Source organism: Macrobrachium rosenbergii, chromosome 10 (genome assembly GCF_040412425.1).
Source record: "Macrobrachium rosenbergii isolate ZJJX-2024 chromosome 10, ASM4041242v1, whole genome shotgun sequence".
Classification (NCBI taxonomy): domain Eukaryota; kingdom Metazoa; phylum Arthropoda; class Malacostraca; order Decapoda; family Palaemonidae; genus Macrobrachium; species Macrobrachium rosenbergii.
This window is the reverse complement of record NC_089750.1, coordinates 22,804,008-22,812,552: the sequence shown is the minus strand read 5'-3', so window position 1 is coordinate 22,812,552 and position 8,545 is coordinate 22,804,008.

The following is an 8,545-nucleotide window of genomic DNA, read 5'->3' as shown; positions in this document are numbered from 1 at the left end:
TATAATGTTAACAAAAACTCTCACTGTACTATCAAAAACCCAATAACCAAATACATGATTAATTTAATAACATGCTTACAAAAAATTCAGTATACTGTTTATATACAAAAGAAAAAAGAAAGATAATAGATACAAGCATATATTTAGATACATACACATATTCACGAGTACATACAGAACTTCACACACCTTTGCACAAGTATAAAGCTTCACATCATATACATACACAAATACACACGGACACATGTACATAAATAAAGAGGGTAAACTTCATACAAGGTCTCACAGCTATTCACGAAATATTTTTTATTCAATTCCTGAACAATTTCATCAGTAATAAAGCTATCCAATTTAAAAATATCAGAAATAATGTTTATCATGTCCTCGATATAAAATTTTATAACAGCTGATTCTGTATGAATGTACAATATATATATATATATATATATATATATATATATATATATATATATATATATATATATATATATATATATATATATATATTTATATACACACGTATATATGTATATATACACATATGTATACACACATATAATATATATAATATATATATATATATATATATAAAAGAGAGAGAGAGAGAGAGAAGAGAACACAGGCATTATATACTGTATATATAATCTAAGGCCGCTGTAAAGATGAACAGGGACCACAAGCCAGCATCACTCAACTGTATGCGTTCGTGCTTACTTTTGTGTGCTTTTACTAGTCCAAACGATTCAGCACCTGTGCACACTCTTATCTAGCAGCGACGAATACCAACTCAATCTGCCAACAAGAATGGACAGTGTACTTTTGTTAAACACTGTCCATCACAAAAGGAAGGAAATGAATATGTTACCCTTCCATCTGATATAATTTTCTCTTGTATCACAAAAACAGAAATTCGTATGGCAATCAAACCGGAAGTTATGACAGACAAAAAGGCAATTATTGCACGACTTGATGCTTGATTGCAACTCGAATAAATAAATGAACTGAATTACAATACGGAACAGCCCCGCATATTACAAACAACCGGAGGCTGTTCGCCAAGCCTTTAGTGTACGGCAGATTGTAACATTTGCGGTCTCAGCCGATGTCCGTCGCCCGTTGTGAACGCTATTCAACGAAGGTGTGTTTTTTCTGGCCGGCTGAACCACGCGCCATCCCAAGAGCAACAAAGATTTTCATGATCTCTCGCGCTGCCAGATGTGCTGTATATCCAGTGTATTAGTCTTTGTGTGCCACGCATACATTAATGCAAACAACATGCCAGATTTTTCGAGGGACTGCAACGAGGAAGTAAACATCCAACAGAGCGAAGACAGACTTCATCCGACCCACACCTACACATGGACTCAACCTCCTACACTTGACCAAAGGAAGGAGACACTTGCTCTCTCACTCTCCGTCCGACCTCTCAGATCACACCTGTCTCTCATGATGCTAGGTTCTTCGACCTCCAATGCATTGTATTATTAGATAAGAAACTGCATTTGTAATAATGTGTAAATAAATCAATTATACTAATTAAAACTGATATATATATATATATATATATATATATATATATATATATATATATATATATATATATATATATATATATATATATATATATATATATATGCACATATACGTATATGTGTGTGTTTGCAACATGAAATTATGTTATTCCTTCAAGATTTTTTACGAGGCAATACTGGAATTTACCAGCTGGCTGCTTATTTTTTAACGTATTGTAAATTTATTAATACCATATTTTAATACAAAAACTTACAGTTCATGTACTTCTGCATATATCTACAAACAATTTACAACATACTAGATATGACTATAGATATGACGTGATTATACAATGTGCGAGTTATTTATATACGATTTTAACACCATTTCCAATAGCCTCAGACCATTTTAACTTAACACAGATTCCTTACCATCCCATTATTAACAAATATTGTAACTCTCATTCCCTGTGAGACCAAGCAAGTTAAGGCTTTGCTCGTCTTCAAAATCAGTCTGGAATGTCCAATTACAACAAATATTTAAATGCCTTCAAATAATCTACAGAAATTAACGTAGTATACAATAAATTCATTAGGGAAGAACTTATTCAAACTATACAATGCCGAGACGTATCAACTGATTGCACTTTTCTCATTATTAAATTTATCCGACAACTCAGAAATTTTAATTGTAATATTGGGGGGTTTCAATTGTTTTTCAGAATGTTTTCGCTCACTTAAGCTGTTGATCAGTCGCTATTTTCTTTACATTTCAAGATGAAAGAAAAATATCAATAGTAGAATTTTTTAAATTACTGAAACTAAACTTTCTTTGGGTCTTTTTACGAATGACACTCCTTATCATGGCACCGGTATTTAAAGCAATTCAGTGAAAATACAAAAATGTCCGATACTAAAGGTACTGCAAGGTAACGGTAGTCACATAAGAGAAATTGGTAGTACTTGGTTCTATTCATAAAAATACAAGTGAGCATCTCCATAAAAAAAAAAGAAACTGTCTGACAGGATTAAGCCTATGAAAGGCCTAACCCAGTGAATAGCGTTCGTTCGCTAAAACAGTGACTGACCCCTTGGATCCACTGGGCATGCAAGATGTATGGAAGCTTCCATGACGTTTAATCTTGACAATATTATGGAACCTATTATGGAACCTGCTATGATCGGAAGTGCTGACAGAAACAAATATTTTAAAAAATATTTCACAATCACTCGCAAATACCTACTGAAGATAAAGACACTCCGTAAAAGTACAGCCTTCAATGATCTGCAGTTCTGTAGACTTGTTGTATGATATCCTTGAAAACGCGATTGAAAGTATTTACGAAAGCTTCTACTGAATACCAGACCGAACAGCAAGACATCCTTTCATCCCAAAGGCACTAAAAAGTAAAACGGCGGTAAAAAATAAAAAGTAAAAATGCAGTAAAAATAAATGCAGCTTAACTACAAATTTCTTTAGATTATACCAAGAGACAAAATGAATAACAGGAAATTAATCTAGTTTCAGTTTACTCATACTGTAAATAAGACTATCTCTTAAAAGCTAGCATGGCACGGTACAGTTATGAACAGATTTTAAAAGATATACACTACTGTATTCAGACATAGTCTGCCTTATTTCCGCAATTTTTAAAAGACTTGATCTAATACAGACAACAGACTATTAACTGGCGCACTGCTGGTGGCTCTCCTGTCATCTGGTTCTTATTCAATTCAGAATTCCCTGTGTAACGACGGTGAATGCTACTTGTTTGTTATTTTCAGTATTCTGAATATTCAACAGTATTTGCTACTGAAAAAAATTAAGGTTTAATGCCTACTTCATGTGTTTTTATACCTTAAGGCTTAAAATCTACATTTTTCAGACAACCCTTCTTTCCCTCTACATCATTCTGACATTTACTATCACCAACAATTTGCTTTTAGTTCCAATATACTGAAGACATATTTCCAGAATTTCAGCACAATGAAAGACTTCCGAACTACGTACATCCTCAATGACTTTAGATGGACCGATCTTTCTCTCTCCCTCTCTCTTTCTCTCTTAAACATGAAGGTATAGTTCCTGAAACCGCCTCCGAGAGCATGGCAAAAACGGGCCACTCCTTTGCCATGGTCATGCATCACTTGCAAAACCGTCTTATCTCTTATCTATTTTCTTTTTTTTTTCTTTCTTTAGCGGGGACACTGAACTTGGTTCATTGGCTCATAAAATCAGGAATTCCCCTTGTCTTTACTCAACGGAACACATTAGTTTCTTCTTAACTTTTCGGGTCAAAACTAAAATGGAAAGCTTTCATCTTTTCAGGATGACTATCATTTTCATTTCACGTTCCACTGTATATACAATCCAGCCAATATATAGCTGTATATAGACGCCAGGACAAAGCATATATACAGTATGTATTTAAACACAATGAACATATATATATATATATATATATATATATATATATATATATATATATATATATATATATATATATATATATATATATATATATATATATATATATATATATATATATATATATATATATATATATATATATATATATATATATATATATATATATATAATATAAATACATATATGTGTGTATATATATATATATATATATATATATATATATATATATATATAAAATTATACATCCACCATATGTCTCTTCCCTTTAGGGGGTGACGCAGAAAATGTCAGCATTCAACTTTTCAACCCCTTAGGGATGATGCTGCTAACTAACCAATGTCTTTCTGCCAGGTACACAATTCACTGCTTTGGCTAACACAGGTACAAACGAATGTTTAAAGGAGTTGCCTCTCCACCAAGAGTTCATCTGGGTCTTCTTTTTCTTAATGCAAGAATACTACCAATTACACTACATATCACAGAAACACGTGTGTGTGTGTGTGTGTATGTATGTATATATATATATATATATATATATATATATATATATATATATATATATATATATGTGTGTGTGTGTGTGTGTGTGTGTGTGTGTGTGTGTGTGTAAAAAATGCGTGTATGCGTGTTATGTGCAGTATCTAACTTTATCTAAAATCCTTTTCGGATTATTGTAGAATACAATAAAAAATTCAGTGGTGGATTAAATAATGTCAAAATAATTTACTTGCAGTTAATTCAAAATAAACACCCACTGAAAATCCTCAGCAGATAATCTGTTCTGCATAAATCTACTCTTTAAATAAGCCAAACAAACCATTCCCAACTGCATGGTTTACTCAACATTTTCACGCTAAAAATGACAAACACGAAAGGTTAAAGTCTGAAGGGATGTATAACAAGTTGGAATGTTATTTGGAGAAAATTTTCATAATGAAAACTTTTCTACATTATAACCTAATTTTGTTTCGTCATCAAAGACCACAGTAGTAGTAACGCCAACTGCAAGACCAAATCATACCTATTGAAAACTTCATTCCTAGCTTGATAAGAATTCAGGACTAAAAAGGAGACCAAACAGATCTTCCCGTATTTCGTTCACCTGAGAGATGAGTTGTGTTCGGGCAGGGCAAGGCTCGGAGAGGATGACTCGGACCTCCGATGCCATTGTTGCAGTAACCTTCTTGGACACGGCGCCCGCCCTCCTCCCATCTCTCCCTTCCGTTACCCCCTTCACCGCTGGAGTAATGGTGGAGATGCTGTTGAGTGAAGATGGGGGAGGGAAGGGGGTCGAATGATCTCTGGGAGACCGGTGATTATGCAAGCTGTGCATTGGAGTCTTAACTGCATGTCTTGTGCAAATGCACATGATATATATGTGAATATATAAAAACATATGTATAAATATAAAAATAAAAATATGTGTATATATATATACACATATATATACTAATATATATATATATATAATATATATACATATATAATATATATATATATATATATATATATATATATATATATATATATATATATATATATATATATATATATATATATATATATATATATATGCGTGAGCAGTTGTGGCAGTGCTTGTAATATTAATCGAGGAAAAACCAACGTAGAATTTTTTTTTGAAAGGTATAAAAGGACATTTCCACTCTTCTTAATAATATTCCCTTGGAAGAACGCGTCGCCCACCATTTGAACAAACTTGATTTCCCTTTGCCCGAGGATGCTTCATTCAAGTTTGATTTAAAGTACTCTAATGGTTCTGGAGAAGTAGAACATGTGAAAAAGTTGACGAGAGAGAAACATCCATACAGACAGGAGACGGAAAAACTTCAGTTAGAAAAGTTTACAAGTCTGCAGCTTAGGCGAGTTCAAAAAATATTAAAGCTTTTAGATGAAGTACAATTGTTGCATGGCTTACGGTCCTACTATCCCAACTAGAAAAAACTTTACACTTTTAATTTAATTGATTTTACTACTATTCAACCAATAACTTCGGAAGTGACCTATCTGATTAATCATAATCAAGGTAACAAAAAAATTACGTTTAACAGAAATATTAGCCAGAACCTTATTCAAAAACGTTGACAGAAAATTTAAAGTCTTAAGTTTCGCTTTCAAACTGTTCATGTACATTTACTTTTACAATTCAACGGATGGGATTATTACTACGATAAGAATATGCAATAATATATGGATATGTGAGGGGACACGTAAAGGAAGACGAACCCAATATACGTGACTAAGAGACCTTCCATGTTGACAGCGGTCCACAAAGGTACTAATTTGCTCTTGAAAATATTACATAATCTCACATTCTTTCTGCAACGATAACAGCTTGTAATATGTTTTGAAATATATATATATATATATATATATATATATATATATATATATATATATTATATATATTTATTTGGCTGCCATATGTATGTATGTATGTATGTATGTATGTATGTATGTATGTATGTATGTATGAGCCTTTATCACATCACCGTGACATTTTTTACGTTCATAAACTTTAAGCTACAAATGTCTATTAATATCCAATTCGCTCTACCTCGGGAATACTACCGAAGAGGAATCACAAATGACGAGTGGTTCGTCACAACACTTATCAATGATAATTTCCCTTCGGTATCATTTCCGAGGTAGAGCGAATTGGATATTAAACAACATTTGTAACTAAAGTACGCATGTATGCATATGTATGTAGTTATATATATATGTGTGTACATACATGCATATTTATATATATATAAATATACACTGTATACACACATATTTATATATGTATGTATGTGTGCATATGCTTTTGTGACTGCATCCACATCTAGGGATCAGTTTTACACGGCCGTTGACCAGCCTTTTATTACATGGCCGACCTAGACCTATGCTTAGCTGAAAACGGCACTTGGACAGTATCTTGAGATCAATGCATTGTAAGGCATATCAGTAATATGACCATGCGCCGTCTTCAAATGATACCTAAAGTGAACAGTGAACCTGTACCGGCAAAAGGCCTTCAAAGAAGATCCAGTTTTAAAGCGCGCCAGGAATTTACACTTAGTCCGTTAAAGGCTTTCGAAAGAGGAGCCGATATCAATAATAAAATGAAATTTATAAATACACACGTATACCCACCGAGACACACACACTGTAATATATATATATATATATATATATATATATATATATATATATATATATATATATATATATATATATATATATATATATATATATATATATATATATATATATATATATATATATATATATATATATATATATATATATATATATATATATATATAAAATATACACATGTATATATGTATGTGTATATATACATACATACATACATATATATACTTTAATAAACGTCAATGCTTTCTTGCTTGTAAGAGGACACTATTAGTTAAAACTGCGTTGCTGCTAAATAGCTTATTCCGTTACCTTCTGGCAAGAAATTTTTTCTCTTTCAACATTTATTATCAATATATTATGATCAAAATAATTTTACTACAATATTAATTAACATATAAAATACTATTATAAAAGGTTCCTAAGACTAAACTCGTCAATTTTTAAATTCGTCAACATTTCACAGTACTCAAAATAAAGAAAATGCTGATGAAGAATTACGCCTACTGGCATAGTCAACAAAAACTTGAAATAAAACTGAACAAGGCAAATCAAACATACGATCAGTAATCAACTTTCACACTTTTTTTTTTACATAGTTTGAAGCACAATAAACAAACTTTAAGAAATAAAACTAACTTGGCTAGTAGAACCTACAACCCAAGTCAATGCCGCAAACCACGTCTTAGAAAATAGCCATTGTTCTGCAATGCCTCACGAAAGAGCATCGAAAAAATACGAAAGTATTGCAAATCAATCTGTTCGCCTTAAAAAACTTATCCATAAAAGGCATTAGGTCATTTGCCTTCACTAGGCTGAAGGATATTTTGACGTGTTTAGGTTCATGTATATTGTTCATGTATAATGTTGCTAAAGTACCCGTTACAGGAATGATAAAAAAATAAAAATTTTAATAACCTTGAGACCCCACTAAGTTTTGCTAATAACCGCAACGGTTTTTCCTTCTAGAACTCTGCTAGGCCCGAGTTCGAGTCTCCGACCGGCCAATGAAGAATTAGAGGAATTTATTTCTGGTGATAGAAATTCATTTCTTGGTATAATGTGGTTCGGATTCCACAATAAGCTGTAGGTCCCGTTGTTAGGCAACCAATTGATTCTTAGCCACGTAAAATAAGTCTAATCCTTCGGGCCAGCCCTAGGAGAGCTGTTAATCAGCTCAGTGGTCTGGTTAAATTAAGGTATACTTTTCCTTTTTTGAGCATTTTTACCTGCCAATAAGCTGTCATCCAAAGTCTAGAGAATTAGACACTATTGTCTGGACGTTGTTGTCACTCTTACCATCCATTTACAAACTCTACTATGTAAACACAATATTTTGGAAATTTGTTCATTACCCTTAGAATTCCACTACTGAGCTCCCGAATTCTACAATTTCATGTGCACTTTCTGAGAGGAAGGCTACCAATATAATTTTATGACA